Consider the following 19,027-nt stretch of genomic DNA (forward strand, 5'->3'; position numbering starts at 1 on the left):
TTCTCTCTCTGACAGTCAGAGGGAAGCACACTGATGAGCCCCAGAGGACACCTCCTACATTGGGCCACTTCTGCGAGATCAGGAGAGAAAGGACCTACATAATACATGGAAATAAACAAGAGAATTCGGAATAATGAGGAGACAGAGGAATATATTTCAAATAAAAGGGCAAGACAAAAACCTCAGAAGAAGAGCCAAGTAAAATGAAGACAGGAAATCTACCAGATAAGGAGTTCAAGGTAATGATCATAAAGATGCTCACTGAACTCAGAAGAATGGATGAGCACAGTGAGAATTTCAATAAAGAGTTAGAAAATATCAAATAAAATCAATCAAAGCTGAAGAATACAATAACTGAGATGAAAAAATAAACTAGGGAGTATCAACAATAGATTAGATGATATAGAAGAATAGATTAGCAATCTAGATGACAGAGTACTGGAAATAACCCAAGGTGAACAGAATAAAGAAGAATCTCTTTAAATAATGATAGGTTAAGAAAGTTCTACGACAAAATCAAACATACTAATATCTGATTATAGGGATTCAAAAAGGAGAAGAGAGGGAGAAAAAAGTAAAGAAATATTTGAAGAAGTAGTAACTGAAAACTTCCCTAACCTAGGAAAAGAAATGAACATTCATAAGCAAGAAGCACAGTAAGTATGAACTCAAAGAAATCCACAACAAAACACATTATAATTAAAATGTTAAAATTTTAAAAGGGAGACTCTTAAATGCAGCAAAAGAAAAACAACTAGTTATGTATAAGCAAACTCTCATAATACTAACAGCTACCTTGTCAGCAGAAAATTAGCAGGCCAGTACAGAGCAGTATTATATATCAAAGAGTTGAAAGGAAAAAAGTTTCAACCAAGAATACTCTACCTGGCAAGGTTATAATCCAGAATTGAAGGGGACATAAAGAATTTTCCAGAGAAACAAAAGCTAAAAGAGTTCAGCACCACTAAACCCTCATGTACTGTTGGTGAAACTGTAAACTGGATCACCCACTATGGAAAACAGTATGGGAGGGAGGAGTTTTCAAAAAATTAACATAGAGCTACCATATGACCCAGCAATCCCATGCCTGCATATAGATCCAAAGAAAATGAAAACACTGATTTGAAAAAATATTTGCATCCCATGTTTATTGCAGCATTATTTAAAATGACCATAGTATGGCTAAAAATAATGCTGCTAATATCCCTAAAAATAATGCTGCTTTATCCAATTGTCTATCAGCTGTAGAATGGATAAATAAACTGGTATAGTCACACCTTTATTTGGAAAGTTTTATACCCAGGAGAATGAACAACTGCAACTACATGTAATAATATGGATGACTCTCAAAAACATCAGGTTGGATGAAAGAAACCAGACATGCAAGGCATGCATTATTATGATTCTACTGGGTAGGCCAAAATGTTTGTTGTTACATTTTGTGGAAAAAGCCAAATGAACTTTTTGGCCAACGCAGTATTCATTAAAAATTGAAAACAGACCAAACTAATCCTAAATGTTGGTTACTCCTAAGATATCATATCTGGAAAGGGGTAGGTGAACTATTCTAGGGGGAAAGGTGGTGACAATGTTCTGTCTCTTGATATGAGTGCTGGTTACATGGATGTACAACTTTGTGAAAATCCACTAAAAATTTTCTATGTATATGCTGTACATCAATAACAGTTTTGTGAAAATAATAATAATGCTGTTGTCAACATGTCATTGCTTAAATCTATTAACTAACCAATTTTTGATGAAAGACACTTAAAAAAATAAGGGATTCCAAATATTCTTAGAAATAAAAATATATGTAACTCTGATTCTAATTCTATATTTCTGGCAGGATTTTTTTCCTGAGCTATAAATACATATTCATAACTACCCAGTTGGAACCTAGATTCTTTCCAGGAATGAACAACTGAAAATGTCTAACACTAAATTCGTTGCATCCCCAAAACCTCCATTCCCCTCTCCTACCTTCTATATCTCAATAAATGGCATTCACAGTCAAAAACATCACCTCTTCTGACTTTCTACATTTTCCTTACTGCCCAAACCAATAAACACTATCTTCTACGAATCACCCTCTTTTCTTAAAAAAAAAAAAAAAATCAATATTTCTTTAATTTTGGCTGTGCTGGGTCTTCATTGCTGTGCAGGCATTCACTAGTTGCAGAGAGCAGGGGCTACTCTCTAGTTTTGGTGCACAGGCTTCTCATCCCTGTGGCTTACTGGGTTGTGGAGTACAGTCTCTAGGGCACCCAGGCTTCAGAATTTGTAGCACATGAGCTTAGTTGCTCTGCAGCATGTGAGATCTTCCCAGACCAAGGATTGAACTTGTGCCCCCTGCACTGCAAGGCAGATTCTTAACCACAGGACCACCAGGGAAACCCCCAATTTGCCTCTTTAATATCATCTTTTTATTCCCGTCCTCCATTCCCCACTTCTCTGACTTATTTCAGGACTGCATTATTTTCATTATGGACGACTGCAACTAAAGTTTCCCCCACCTCTCATCTCACCACCTTCCAATCCATCCAGCCCACTGCGTCAGAGCTCTTTCTGTGCATATAGCCACACTTCAATGTAACCAGAAACTGTTTCACACACTGATCACCCACATTCTACAACAATGGCTTTAATATGTTCTCCCTTGAAAAACAATTTGTTTTCAAATTTTTCAAGTTCTGATATTATGAAAATAATTAATAAACTCAATTTTCCAAGGCAACTGTGGTGAGAAATTTGTGATGATACAACACTCTACATGTCATAAAGGAAAAGGTAATTGATTTCATGCTCAAAATGGCCATGTTTGCAGCATCTGCCCAATCATTATGTACTCTTTGAGAACCTCTCTTTTCCTATGGAAAGTGATAAACCACTTAGCCATGTTCATACTATTTGACTTTGTGTTAATCATTTTCTCAAGAGACACTACTGCCATTGTTTGGAAACCCACTTAAGCTGAGCCAATCAGTTTCTCTCCTGGGAGTGTGAATTTGGTGTTGAAAGATGGATAATGACTGTCAGTCTCCAGCAGGCACTTGAACTAGGGCTATGGAAGAGAGAAACATTAGTGTACATACACAAAGAACAGCGGCAGAAGACTGTGGGCTGGAATAACCAAAGGCAACCTCTTTCTCCCACTTTCCAGGTTCTCGATCAAAGCCTATACAGGTTCGAAATACTTTCAGCTTTTGGATTTAAGACACAGTCTGATTTCTTAAAATATGTCCTTTACGTATATTGTTAACCTTAAAAATGTATCCCAGTATATACTAGATGCAGATAAATACTATTTGATTCCTACTTAACAATGTACCTGCTGCTGCTGCTGCTAAGTCGCTTCAGTCGTGTCCGACTCTGTGTGACCCCACAGACGGCAGCCCACCAGGCTCCCCCATCCCTGGGATTCTCAAGGCAAGAATACTGGAGTGGGTTGCCATTTCCTTCTCCATTGTGTGAAAGTCAAAAGTGAAAGTGAAGTCGCTCAGTTGTGTCCAACTCTAGCGACCGGATGGACTGTAGCCTACCAGGCTCCTCCATCCATGGGATTTTCTAGGCAAGAGTACTGGAGTGGGGTGCCATTACCTTCTCCATAACAATGTACCTAGAATAGTCAAATTCATAGAGCCAGAAAGCACAGTGGTAGATGCTAGGGGCAGGGGGTTAGGGTGGGAGTGGGGGGTTGGACAGCTGCTGTTTAACAGGGACAGAGTCTCAGTTGAGGAATGTGGAAAAATCAGGAGATGGATGATGGTGAGAGTTGCACAACATGAATGTACTTAGTGCCACTGAACTCTACAGTTAAATATGGTTAAAATAGTATTTTATATCATGTGACTTTTGCCATAATAAAAAAATTTTAAATATGTCCTTTACCTGTAGTGAATTTCCAATACTAATAAACAAAATGTTATAGAGTAAATCAATGTTAAATTCCTCTAATTATGCAACTCCCAAAATCCACTTATATACTATTTTTCATAAATATTTTGAGTTTTCTCACTTCTTTTAATGTATTAACCAAAGAATCGAACTTATATAGTCTGTAAAGATATACTGAATTGTCCAAAATGTCAAATCCTAAAATGAAAATATCAGCCACATTGCTTTAGAGCAGTACTTCCAACCTTTTCCAGGCCATACTTCATATAGAAAATGGAACTGGCTTTCCAAGGCTGGTTCTTGGGAATAGAACCAATGTCTTGCAGCCATATTCATCCCTGCTACACCAATATGTCCCAGCACACCACGCTGTGTGCATGTGCTAAGTCGCTCAGTCATGTCCCGGTCTTTGCAACCCCATGGACCAGAGACAGCCAGGGTCCTCTGTCAAAGGAATTTTCCAGGCAAGAATACTGGAGCAGGTTACCATTTCCTACTCCAGGGGATCTTCCCAACCCAAGGATCTCACTTATATATGGAATCTTAAAAAAAAAAAAAAAATGAACTCATAGAAACAGAGAACAGATCGGTAGTTGCCAGAACATTTGGGTGGTATGTGGGAGAAATGGATGAAAGTGATGAAAAGGCACTATCTTCCTGTTATAAGATAATTAAGTTCTAGGGAGGTAATATACAGCATGGTGACTAAAGTTGTACTGTATATTTGGAAGTTGCTGAATACATCTTAAAAGCTCACATTCCAAGAAAAAAATTGTAACTTTATGAAGTGATGAATGTTAATCAAATTTATTGTAGTGATCATTATGTGGTATACTTTATAATAATACATCATTATACATCAGTTGTATCTCAATAGAACTGGGAAAGAAAAAAATGTGGTTATATACACATACTATGGAATATTATTCAGCCTTAAAAAGGAAAGAAATCATACCTGCAACAATACAGATGAACCTAGAGGACATTCTGCTAAGTGAAATAAGCCAGTTATAGAATGACAAATACTATATGATCTCCCTTATATGTGGGATCTAAAATAGTCAAACTCCTAGAATTAGAAAGCAGAACGGTGGTTTCCAAAGACTGGGGATGGAGTGGGAAAATGGAGAGATGTGTCAAAGGCACAAAGTTTAAGTTATCTAAGATGAATAAGTTGTGGAGATCTAATGTGCAGCAATGTGACTATAGTTCACATTAAGGTATTGTGTGCCTGAAATTTACTAAGAGTATAGACCTTAAATTTTATCACCAAAAGAAAAGAAAAAACGTAACCACATGAAGTGAAAGGTATGTTAATTGGCTTGATTGTGGTAAACATTTAACAATGGTGTATATCAAAACATCAAGTTGTACACATTAAAAATATACAATTTTTGTCAATTATACCTCATTAATCTGAAGAGAAAAAAAACAATGCAGTAATTTGAGTTACTGTAGAGAACAGGACATTAAAACTTCTGCTCAAATAGAGCTCAACTTTATAAACATTAAACGTTTTTTCTGCAATCCTATAAAGTATGACGATAAATTAGGCCTTTCCATATAACTTACTTAGAGAAAAAGGGAAGAAGAAAAATTTTGAAAAAGGAGTTAGAGGAACTATACTTCAAGACAGAATGTAGGGCAAGTCAATAGTAAGTTGTGTAAGGAATTAGTTCTGCCTGAGAAAATATGGCTAGAGCACTGGAGGAGGTACAGGTATAGTGGAGACAAAATCTGGTCCAGACAGGACTGAAAGCCAGGGAAAGAAACTTCACTCAATATAAACAATCAGAAATTAGTGAACAAACAAGGGCATTAGGAGCCAAGCCAGAAGAAATCAAAGCATCTGAGGAGCAAAAGTGGAATTCAGTTAAGAGAGTCTCAAAAAAAAGAGTTAAAAAAAAAAAAAGATACAGAAACAAGAAGGCAGGTATGGGCGTGATTTACAGGACTCTGGCCGGAGTCAAATCTATCACTCAAGGCCAGAGTTACCCAGTAATTCAGTTACCAACTGCAAAGAACTGACAGGAAAAAAGTTGTTAAGAAAAAGAAGGGCAAAAGTGTACATAGCTGAGAATGTCTTTGCGTTGGAAGTGTCTTTTACTTGAATAGAACTTTAACTCTAGAGATTTAGAAGTCCATCTTTCTTCTTTTACTGGCCTTTCTTCAAGGCCCTAGCCTCAATATTATTTACAAACCAGACTATTTTCCATTACCCAAACACAGAATGTCCTTTCAAGTCTCCACATTTTTCCTTAGGCTGTTTTCTGTGCCTGAAAACACCTCCTTCTCCTTCAAGGCCAAGTACCCAAATATGATAGTTGAATTTAATCACAGTCTTCTGATTACACTGGTTTTTCCTTTAGTAAAAGTCAAATTAGTGTCACCACTGAGTTTAGTATAGCAAAGTTAAGAGAAGCTAAAGAGAAAACTGTCTGTCTGCAAAGGATCAATATCCTAAGAAAGGACTCCTGTGATCACAATAAAATGGCTCCCAAAGTTACTGCCAAGTTGGGTCCCCTCACGTATGCGTGCTCAGTAATGTTTGACTCTTTGCAGCCCTTTGGACTGTAGACCACCAGGCTCCTCTGTCCATGGAATTTTCTAGGCAAGAATACTGCAGTAGGTTGCCATTTCCTACTCCAGGTAATCTTCACAGGGATCAAACCCAAGTCTTTTATATCTCCTGCATTAGCAGGTGGATTTCTTACCACTAGTGCCACATGGGTCCCTCTCACAAGGAAAGTGAAACTTCCTTAGTAGAAGACTGAAGAAGCAGTATCCCCAATTCCTCATAGTTCCAAAAGTCTGAGGAATTTTCTGTACCTCAGGATCCACATCAAGAACCTGGCATTTAACACCCACTGGGCCATTTCCCCAAACCCACCAACTTATCATTCCCCTTTTCAGATGGAGCATCTGAGTACTACTACCCAGGCAAACTCTGTGCAAACACCACACTAATCATGTCACATATTTTCAAAGTTGATAGCACTGGCTGAGTTTGAGCTCGAGACTTCAAAACGGATTTTTAGATTTTTCCACAGTTATATGAAAAATTGCCTTTTTTAAGGCTAGAAAGATGAAAACATAATTAGTTTGCTGAAACTGTCCAATATCAGTGATTTCCTCCAGAATTTATGGAAATAGTTTAAGACTCTGAAGTAGAGGGCAATTTTGATAGATTCCTCCACTATGAAAAGCTGCCCAGAAAAGAACTATAAATGAACTATATAAATGAACTATATATATAAACTATAAATGTATTAACAAAAAAGTTAATACATACACTTGAAATATATTATTTATAATAAATACATTTATTTATAATAAATAATTATATATGCATATTTATATAAATATATAATTTTATGATATATAATGATTTTTATAATAATAATAAACATATTATTTTTTTCCCACAGTTAACTTTTTTTTCCATTTATTTTTATTAGTTGGAGGCTAATTACTTTACAATATTGTAGTGGTTTTTGCCATACATTGACATGAATCAGCCATGGATTTACATGTGCCCCCCATCCCAATCCCCCCTCCCACCTCCCTCTCCATCCCATCCCTCTGGGTCTTCCCAGTGCACCAGCCCTGAGCACTTGTCTCATGTATCCAACCTGAGCTGGTGATCTGTTTCACCCTTGATAGTATACTTGTTTCAATGCTATTCTGTCAGAACATCCCACCCTTGCCTTTTCCCACAGAGTCTAAAAGTCTGTTCTGTACATCTGTGTCTCTTTTTCTGTTTTGCATATAGGGTTATTGTTACCATCTTTTTAAAGTCCATATATATGTGTTAGTATACTGTAATGGTCTTTTATCTTTCTGGCTTACTTCACTCTGTATAATGGGCTCCAGTTTCATCCATCTCATTAGAACTGATTCAAATGAATTCTTTTTAATGGCTGAGTAATATTCCATGGTGTATATGTACCACAGCTTCCTTATCCATTCATCTGCTGATGGGCATCTAGGTTGCTTCCATGTCCTGGCTATTATAAACAGTGCTGCGATGAACACTGGGGTGCACGTGTCTCTTTCAGATCTGGTTTCCTCAGTGTGTATGCCCAGAAGTGGGATTGCTGGGTCATATGGCAGTTCTATTTCCAGTTTTTTAAGGAATCTCCACACTGTTCTCCACAGCGGCTGTACTAGTCTGCATTCCCACCAACAGTGTAAGAGGGTTCCCTTTTCTCCACACCCTCTCCAGCATTTATTGCTTGTAGACTTCTGGATAGCAGCCATCCTGACTGGCATGTAATGGTACCTCATTGTGGTTTTGATTTGCATTTCTCTAATAATGAGTGATGTTGAGCATCTTTTCACGTGTTTGTTAGCCATCTGTATGTCCTCTTTGGAGAAATGTCTGTTTAGTTCTTTGGCCCATTTTTTTTTTTTTTCCCCAGTGGGTTTTGTCATACATTGATATGAATCAGCCATGGATTTACATGTATTCCCAATCCCGATCCCCCCTCCCACCTCCCTCTCCACCCGATTCCTCTGGGTCTTCCCAGTGCACCAGGCCGGAGCACTTGTCTCGTGCATCCCACCTGGGCTGGTGATCTGTTTCACCATAGATAGTATACATGCTGTTCTTTTGAAATATCCCACCCTCACATGATGCTCAACATCACTCATTATTAGAGAAATGCAAATCAAAACCACAATGAGGTACCATTACACACCAGTCAGGATGGCTGCTATCCAAAAGTCTACAAGCAATAAATGCTGGAGAGGGTGTGGAGAAAAGGGAACCCTCTTACACTGTTGGTGGGAATGCAAACTAGTACAGCCGCTATGGAAAACAGTGTGGAGATTCCTTAAAAAACTGGAAATAGAACTGCCATATGACCCAGCAATCCCACTTCTGGGCATACACACTGAGGAAACCAGATCTGAAAGAGACACGTGCACCCCAATGTTCATCGCAGCACTGTTTATAATAGCCAGGACATGGAAGCAACCTAGATGCCCATCAGCAGATGAATGGATAAGGAAGCTGTGGTACATATACACCATGGAATATTACTCAGCCATTAAAAAGAATTCATTTGAACCAGTCCTAATGAGATGGATGAAGCTGGAGCCCCTTATACAGAGTGAAGTAAGCCAGAAAGATAAAGAACATTACAGCATACTGACACATGTATATGGAATTTAGAAAGGTGATAACGATAACCTTATATGCAGAACAGAAAAAGAGACACAGAAATACAGAACAGACCTTTGGCCCATTTTTTAACTGGGTCATTTATTTTTCTGGAATTGAGCTGCAGGAGTTGCTTGTATATTTTTGAGATTAATCCTTTGTCTGTTTCTTCATTTGCTATTATTTTCTCCCATTCTGAAGGCTGTCTTTTCACCTTGCTTATAGTTTCCTTTGTTGTGCAAAAGCTTTTAAGTTTAATTAGGTCCCATTTGTTTATTTTTGCTTTTATTTCCAATATTCTGGGAGGTGGGTCATAGAGGATCTTGCTGTGATTTATGTCAGAGAGTGTTTTGCCTATGTTCTCCTCTAGGAGTTTTGTAGTTTCTGGCCTTACATTTAGATCTTTAATCCATTTTGAGTTTATTTTTGTGTATGGTGTTAGAAAGTGTTCTAGTTTCATTCTTTTCCAAGTGGTTGACCAGTTTTCCCAGCACCACTTGTTAAAGAGGTTGTCTTTTTTCTATTGTATATCCTTGCCTCCTTTGTTGAAGACAAGGTGTCCATAGGTACGTGGATTTATCTCTGGGCTTTCTATTCTGTTCCATTGATATATATTTCTGTCTTTGTGCCAGTACCATACTGTTTTGATGACTGTGGCTTTGTAGTAGAGTCTGAAGTCAGGCAGGTTGATTCCTCCAGTTCCATTCTTCTTTCTCAAGATTGCTTTGGTTATTTGAGGTTTTTTGTATTTCCATACAAATTGTGAAATTATTTGTTCTAGTTCTGTGAAAAATAATAATAATAATAAATAATAATAATTGTTCTAGTTCTGTGAAAAATAGTAATAATAATTAATAATAATAATAAACATGTAATGAACAGAAGTAAACTGTATATTTTAAAATTAAGAATAAGTTTTATTCAGAAAGCAATAAACACAAAATTACACAATTAAAATTTAAAATAATAACAGCAAGCATACTTTATAATTTCATCTTAAATTATGGCTTAAAATAGCTACATATTGACATACTCTAATAACTACCAATTCACAGGTCTCAAAATCCAGTTTGATCACTGTTATTAACAAAATGACAAAACAGAACACTGATACAAATGCTTATGAGAATGTGGAGCAACCAGGACTCTTGTTCATTGCTGGTGGAAATGCAAAACTGTACAGTCATTTTGGAAGAGAGTTTGGTGATTTCTTTCAAAACTAAACATACTCTTAACATATGACCCAGCAATAGCACTCCTTGGCATTTACTCAAAGGAGCTGAAATCTTCAGTCTATACAAAAACCTGCACACAGACGTCTGTGGCAGCTTTATTCATAATTGCCAAAACCTGAAAGCAACAAAGATATACTTCAGCAGGTGAGTGGAAAAATAAACTGCAGTAGACACAGACAATGGAATGTTGTTGTTCTTGTTTAGTCTCTATGTCCAACTCTTTGAGATCCTGTGAACTAGATAGCCCACTAGGTTCCTCTGTCCATGGGATCTCCCAGGCAAGAATATTGGAGTGGGTTGCCATTTCCTAGTCCAGGGGATCGTCCCAACCCAGGGATCATACCTGCATCTCCTGTGTCTCCAGCATTGGCAGGAGGATTCATTACTACTGAGCCACCAGGGAAGCCCAATGGAATATTATTCATTGCTTTAAAAAAAAAAAAAGAGCCATCAAGTCATGAAAAGACATGGAGGAAATTTAAATACATTTTACTAGGGTGAGAAAGCCAATCTGCAAAGCCTACATACTATAGGACTCCAACTCTATGACATTCTGGGAAAGGCAAAACTATGGAGACATTAAAAATATCATTGACTACCAGGGGCTGGGAAAGGCTTCCCTGATGGCTCAATGGGTAAAGAATCTGCCTGCCAATACAGGAGACACAAGAGACGAGGGTTCAATCCCTGGGTTTGGAAGATCTCCCAGAGGAGGAAAATGGCAACTCACTCAAGTATTCTTACCTGAAAAATCCCATGGACAGAGGAGCAAGAAACCACAGGGTCACAAGAGAGTCTGATGCGACTAAGCACACATCAAGGGAAGGTGGGAGGGATGAATATGTGGAGCAAAGAGGATTGTTAGGGCAAGGAAGCTACTTTATATATTACTGAATGACGTTATATTCTTTTGTCAAAACTCATACAGGGAAAAACCCCATAAAACAGCAAGAGTGAATGAATCCTAAAGTAAACTATGAAATTTGGGTTATTCTGACAAATCAATCAAAGGTTTACCAATCTTATTAAATCTACTACCATGGTGCAGGATGTTGACAGAAGGGTTGGTTGTATGTGTGAGGTCAGAAGGTAATGGAAATTCTCTGTACTTTCTGCTCAGGTTGGCTGTGAACCTAAGATTGCACTAAGAAAAATAAAGTCTATTTTTAAAACTCCAGTCATCTAACAGGTTTGTAATATGCCTATAAATTCATATATGTTTAATTTCACATTTTATTGGGTTTAAGATACATGATGTGGTAAAACAAAGCTATGCACCTTATTTTTATCTCAAGAGATGAAGTCCCAAAATCCAAAATCCTCAGAGTTGATTATTTTGAAATGAATACCATACCCCATAGTATTCTAGAGAGTTAATATGGAATACTGAAAGGCAGTTTTCTTAATCTGAAAAGTAATAGCTGAACAAGATCCCAGTGGTAACTTGTTCATTGGATTGTGGACCTCAGTTCTCCACAGATGACAACCAATCTACATAAAGATTCTATATAGATAGATTTAATGTTTCCAATCCCAACTTGGCTGACAAACGTGAGTATGGCCCATGCTCAGATGATCCCCCGGTGCTTATGGACTATCCCCTGATGCTTATGGATGCCCTGGTGCTTCAGTATCATAGGGATACTGAAGTTATTTCAGAAAAGATAAGTGCAAATTTAATATGAGAAATTTTCCTTCCAATTTTTCTTTACTATTTATCAATATATAATCATTATGGGTCATCTTCACACATGGGCTTCTCAGATGCAGAGGCACACAGCAATTTATTTATCCTTTTGGGAAGCAGCAAAGGACATCAAGTTCATTGTCAGTCTCTCATATCCAACTATACCCTGGAAAACCTAGCTCATCTCAGATTAATTTTCTAAGATTTAAAATAACTGTATACTCTAAAAAAACAATTTAATCCAGTAACTTTTTTGGGAAAAACAAAAAGAAAACAATTAATCTCTGGAAATATATCCTCTTAGTAGGGTTTATAGTGGCCAATAAAATATTCATGTATTTCTTTTAATTTCTGACTGTGCTATGTTCTCATTGCTGGTTTTTCTAGCTGCGGTGAGCAGGGCTACTTTCTAGTTGGATTGCAAGAGCTTTTCATTTCTGTGGCTTCTCTTGTTGCATAGCACAGACTCTAGGGCATGCAGGCTTCAGTAGTTGTGGCACATGGGCTTAGTTACTCCTTGTATCTTCCTGGATCAGGCACTGAACCCGTGTCCCCTGCATTAGCAAGGAGATTCTTAACCACTGGACACGAGGGAAGTCCTAAAATACTTACATTTTTAAGATGCTGAAATGTCCTGAGAAATCTTGATTTACTCTAGGAAGTCAGAGCTCCACAAAATCAAGCAAAATTTTGTTTTTAGAGAGTTAGACAGAGAAAAGTGATAGTACATAATTCCTTTAAAAATGTATGTGAACTCAAAATTAGAAGCTTTATTCTTTCCATCAAAAAAGGGGGATAAAAAGTCAAGGAAAATAACAATTGTAAAAAATCTGGCAAAATAGCTATTATATAATCATGTTTATTATACTTCACCAGCCAATTCATTGCAATGTGTCACTCTGAGAGGGAACATTTATAATCTCCTACTGCCATCTTATGTAATGTCTTGTCACTGCACAAAAGGAGGAATATACATTAAGCAAAAACAAAAGCACTTTCTGGAAGCTGTTATGTTAACCCAAATTTTCCACATAAAAATAAAATATCTTTTTCCATTCCTCATCTATTTACAACAGGATTTTTTTTTTAAGTTCAGTCATTTAGTAAATTATTTATTATTCCTTTCCTATTAGTTTCTTAAACTTTCACTTCTGGTCATATTTATTATCTCACATACAGCTTTTGTGTTGTAAAATCCTATGTAGCATTATATATTATTCAAATGCATGAGAAGTGCAAAAGCTGAAAATTAAAAGGTATAAATAAAGCAGAAACAATGAACAGTTCCACTCTTTAAAGCAACAGAAGTCAACAGATTTTCTTTAACAAGTTTATCCTGAAACCAGCCAGGTCAAAAGCCACCAAGTTGATACAGAAGAATTTTCATTTACTGTGTAATTATAAATATATACCAAACTTCAACCTAAAAATAGCAAAGCAAGTAGCCAAAGTGGCACTCTTTTTCTATAAATTCTGACCATTCTAATCTAACAAATTTTAATACATCACTAGTCAGTTACTATTCAGAAGACCATATAACCTAATGAAATTTAGAAATCTGTCAGTAAGAGTCTCCCCACTCATATTTGACTAACGCCAATATTCCAACTATTACAGAAATATATCAATTAGAAATGTGTCTATCCACAAGTAACAACAAAAATACCAATTAATTATGGTTTAAGCAACTAAAAGTTTGTCTACACAAGCAGGGTATATTGCCTTTCATTCTATTTCTGAACAATGTCATCACTTCCTAAAGTTCTTTCTAGATTTCCATTTCACCATTTTTAGAACATTGACCTTCATTCTCACGCTTACAAAATCATTGCTGTAGCTCCAAACAATAAATTAGCATCAATATTCGAACAAAGTGAAAAAAGAGTGCTAAATACATCTATTCTCCATATTTTCATTATTAGTCTTTTGGCCAGAAGTATGTCACCTGGTCATTTCTAGATGCAAGGGAAGGTGGGGTAGAGTTTTTAGTTCAGCACAGTCACTGTGAACTAAGTTAGCAAGATACAAAGGAGGTATTTGCAGTGGAAAGAAGCAAACAATATCCACCACGAGGAATGAGGTTAACATTCGCCTACAATTAAGACTTTGAGTCCAGGTGGTGGGTTAAGCTGAAGGTGGAAACTTCTCTTTCTTTCTAAATACATAATAATACTAGGTTATAGGAAAAATACTTGAAGCAAGTAAGGGAAATCGTCAAATGCCACAGACAAACAGAACCAATAATAATGCTTTTGAGCACTTCACAGAGGTAACTGGGATGAATATTGCCAGGAGACAGACGTGAACATGCAAGACCCAATGCACAGGCAAGAGCCAGCACTGACCTAGGAAGGGCCTGGCCAGGAGAACATCTCCCACCAAGGTCAAGACCCACATAGATATGAGCAGCGAACCCAGGTCCAGGCCAAAGCAGAATCTTTTATAAGAAAGCAGAGCACCTGGCCTGTATTGAATGCAGATATTCAGCCTGAATTCTCACACAACTCACTCAGAGTAAAAATCCCAAGGAGAAAACTAGCGGAAATGGTCTAGATCAGGTAAACCTTGTACTGCACTATAATGGGCAACCGTAAAACCTCCTCAAAGGAATACTTCCATAACCCAGAGCACACAGATTATTGCTGCAAAAGATGAAGTGGCTGGAAAATAAAAGGAAACACACAAAGAAATGCCCTGAGTGGCACAACAAATGGGAGAAGTCATGCCCAGAGAGCCACTGACAATAGAGCAATCTCAAAAGGTCTTTTCCAAAACTGGTCTTTGTCAGACTCTTTCAACTTTAATAAAGAAGAACCAGAAACACAATCCATACTACCTCCTGGGAGTTAAGAAAGGAGAACAAGAAAAATATTAAAGAAACAGAAAACTTGACTTGCCCCTTTCTTCCCATGACCCTAAAATGAGCTTGCTTGTCCTTCAGAAAAAACAAATGAAAGACCTAAAGGACACAGAGTCATTTACAAGAACAAATCAATATAAAACCAACTGAATTTTAGAGAGCTAAGGGATATAGAGCAGAGGTCACACAATTGAAAATTGCAAAGATAAACTCCCTGGCCCTGCAGATCTCCAAAACTTACTCTCAAAGATGAATGTACTAGACCCCATGAGGACTTCAGCTAAGGAAAGCAAGGTGCATTTTCAGCTGAATTCTGAAAAATCTGTAGGACTGTGGAAGAGACACAAATTACCAGAATACTGCTGACTCATCTTTTTCTATTCACAGGCTTGTTTTCTGTCATAATTTATATTACAAATTTAAATGATTTTTAGAGAAACTGGAACGATCCAAAAGATGAACAAATTTCCCCAGCAGATGGGAAATATCAGTATTAGGAGCAAAGATTGAATGTATTTGCCTCATTTCACACAGAACATACATGAGTGTTTTGTTTAAACTCTTTGAAACTATTTAAGGTGTTTCAAGAGGAAATTAGGCCATTGTTCTCAGTGAGGAAAAAATTCAAAGTTGGAACAAAAATGATACTAACAAGAAGAATCTATCACTTTCAACAGAATAACCCCTGAAATCAAGCCAGGAACTAACTGCCATTTCTAGACATCTATTAAGAGTCAACCCTAATGGAATGATGGGTAATTTTCATTTTCTTCTTTGTATCCTGCTGGATTGTCAAAGTGGGCATTACCTTTTAAAATAAAATAATATCAAAAAATAAAAATTGAAATGCTAACTAACATAGTTCAGATCCTCAGTTGCCAGAAAAAGAGGGTAAAGATGTACAATCCCTCCAGATCTTTTATTCTATAAGGAAAAACTTCTTCCACAAATTAGGTTCTGTATCAATAATGTTTGTTAGACTGTTAATTATCCAATGCAAAATCTAGGGATATTAATATGTTCAATCAGTTCTTCAACATCCGAGTGATAATTATTAAGATCTTAACTGTTCGACCATTTGATTACTTAACTTTAGCAACAGTTATGGATGGTAGTAGAGAAGGTGGGAGTCACAGATTTTCCCTTCAAAATAAAAATATTCAAAAGAAAAAGTCTAATAGAGAAAAGACCACATTGTACTAGCTGTTTCAGTAAAAAAGAAAACTAATTGTCCCACATACTCACCTTCTGGGTTTTTAAGTAATTTCTTTCATATAAAGAAATAAGTATGACAATGAATATATAGGAATATATTCTGAACAATTTGCTTCATTATACAGTAAAACTATAAAAACTGAGCAACAAATTTACAAGAGAACATAAAAAAAATAACTCTTCCACAAACAGTAATAAATCACATAAAAACTGAACAAAGTTTAATTATAGTGATATAATTAAATAGTGATACTTCTTGCTAAGACAGTGACACATACAGGAACACATACACATAACATCAGTTTTAAGCCTGGTTTCCTAAGAAAAAAGTACCTATACAAATCACTGTTAAATCACCTTTAATTACTTAGTCAATTTAAATCAAATAGGCCTAAAGCCAAACAAGGCTTTCTTAGTTTCCTAGCTAGCAATATTATTTACTAAATAAACTGTCATCCCTCTAATTCTGTTTTGCAGGGTTAGCCTGAACTTTCTAAATTTAACTGAGTACTCATTTCAGAGGACTAAGCTGAGAAAACTCTATTTTGATGCCATCCTTTTTCTAAAGGACTTTTTCCTTATAGAATATTTGATGCTCACAGTGTTAAGGAATGCAGATATAGGAATTCAGATATGGAATGTTAATAAATACTGAGCAACAAAGAAAACAAATCTTAGGAAATCAGGGCCTCTCAACATGGCTACAAATTTGCATCTCCTCAGGAGTCTTTCTTTAAGTACCAGATCAATTAAAGCAGAATCTTTAAAACTTGAGTCCATGATTTAAAAAAAAAAAAAAAATCACCAGACGATTCTAACACAGATAAAGAATTTCAAAGCATAGCAATAGATGAAATCAAGCAAACAATATAGTCAGATTGAATGCATTCAAAACAGAGATCTGTATTCCAAACCAAGAGCCAATTTCAAAGGGAATTAGAACATAAGTGATATTTTTTGTAACTCCAGAATACAAAGGTGATAATTTATAATAGCCAAGGCACCAAGAAATTATCTGAGGTACTGATTGCTGAAACACTAAAAGAAAATAAAGCAGAAATCCTCCCTGGTGCTCTTACTCTTCGAGGCCTGTGGGTATAAACATCTAATAAAATCAAGCACTGGACATAGTAAGCTCTTGGTATTTCTATGCTAGTGAGAATCAGCAGTTTTAAGAAAAGTGCTTCCAGGACTAATACATCTGTTGTTATTTGGGTGTTGTTACCAACCTCAAAGTAAAAAGCCTTGAAATAAACTATACGAGCAATTTTTAAGGCATTCATCCAAATTTGGATCATTTTCATCTAAATCAGTTTGCAAATAAGATATTTTTCAGCTTAAAAAATTAGAAAGAGAACTTCAGTGACTTTGAACTTTCATAGAAAGGTTCTTCAACTTTATGACAACCCTCAGAATCATCAAACTCAGAATGGATCAACAGTACAAAATTAAATTTTAACTATTAAGGGTGGAGATATAAAAAATATATTTCAGATAAACAACAAGGTACCGAGAGTAACAAACACTTGCATACCCATTACCTAGCTTAAATAAAACATCAAAAATACAATTGAAGTCTTCAGCATTCTTCCTCTCCCATTACCTCTCCCATTTCTACCAACCCTCTCAAAATGAATGTTGCTCCTCATTTCCATAAAAGTTTTTCTAATTTAGCCATATATGTATAAATCTCCAAACAATATATACTATGGCTTCTTTTATGTTTAAATTTTATAAAAATAGTATCATAATATATGTATCTTTCTCAGATAAAGATAGCTTACTATATTATTTTAAGGTTTATCCATGTTCATACAAATAATTCATTTTAACTGCTGTGTGTTAAACAGCACCACAGTTTGTCCACTGTCACACTAATAACACGCTGAAATATATATTCTCACGTATGACTCCTGAATAGCAGAAATTTCTCCAGACAGTGCTTCTCAGACTTTAATGTGCATATAAATCATTTGAGCATCTGGTTAAAATGCAGGTTCTGATTCAGCAGGTCTGAGACTGGGTCTGATAGTTTATATTGTTAACAAGTTCCCTGGATATGCTATAGGATGCACTGTTCAGCATGACAGTCACTAGTTATATGTGGTTATTTAAATTTAATTAAAATCACATAAATAAAAGATGTAGATCCTCACTTGCACTTACCACATTTCAAGTACTCAGTAGTTATTGGACAGCACAGAGGACATTTCCATCATCTCATAAATCTGGACTATTAAATAGCACTTCTCTGGAGTCTTGTCTGATTACTCAAAGTGTTGTCTAAGGACCAGGAGGCAGCTCTTTAGAAACACAGAATCTCAGGCTCCATCTGATGAATCCCAACCTGCATTTTAGCAACATTCCTAATTTATTTGTTTCCCTCTTGAAGTTGCAGAAGCACTGTTTTAGGGTGTTTTAGACCTAGAAGTGGAATTGAGGATTGAAGGGCATGCATGTTTACAACTTCACCCAGCAGGCGCAACTACTGAGCCCACACGCCCCAACTACTGAAGCCTTCACACCTTAGAGCCCGTGCTCCACAACAAGAGATACCACCACAGTGAGAAACCCATGTACCGCAACTAGAGAGTAGCCCCTACTCACCACAACTAGAGAAACACCCACACAGCAACAAAGACCCAGCATAGCCAAAAACTTTTTTTTTAATTAGTTTTTTAAAAAACAATTCTTTACTTAGTCTAAATACTACTCATTTGTTTATTATATACACTGTATTTATCTTCTTCCAGTCTGTGGCTTCTCTTTCACTTTGCTTACGGTGTCAGGTGATATACCTAAGTTTTTAATGTGATCAGTATCATCAATCTCCATTCAGCTTACAGTGGCAGGACAATCTTCAGGTACCACAGGACAACTAGTTTGAAGTATTCTCTTTCAATGTAAATTATTTCTCCCTTCATCTTAACTCAACTAAGAGTAAGGATTCTAATGATCCTATCTTCCACCAA

At 36.5% G+C, this 19,027-nt stretch overlaps 1 long non-coding RNA gene across 1 annotated transcript in view; it reads right to left on the reverse strand.

Annotated features, from left to right (window-relative positions):
• Nucleotides 1-9,328: 9,328 nt before the first annotated feature.
• LOC133048019 (uncharacterized) overlaps nucleotides 9,329-19,027 on the reverse strand; it is a 31,464-nt gene continuing 21,765 nt past the window's right edge. Inside the window, exons 4-5 of the long non-coding RNA XR_009690937.1 lie at nucleotides 10,637-10,720; nucleotides 9,329-9,841 (exon numbers count right to left, since the gene is read on the reverse strand). This is a non-coding gene — a long non-coding RNA (uncharacterized LOC133048019). The remainder of the gene's footprint in view (nucleotides 9,842-10,636; nucleotides 10,721-19,027) is intronic.

Source organism: Dama dama, chromosome 28 (genome assembly GCF_033118175.1).
Source record: "Dama dama isolate Ldn47 chromosome 28, ASM3311817v1, whole genome shotgun sequence".
In the NCBI taxonomy this organism is placed as follows: domain Eukaryota; kingdom Metazoa; phylum Chordata; class Mammalia; order Artiodactyla; family Cervidae; genus Dama; species Dama dama.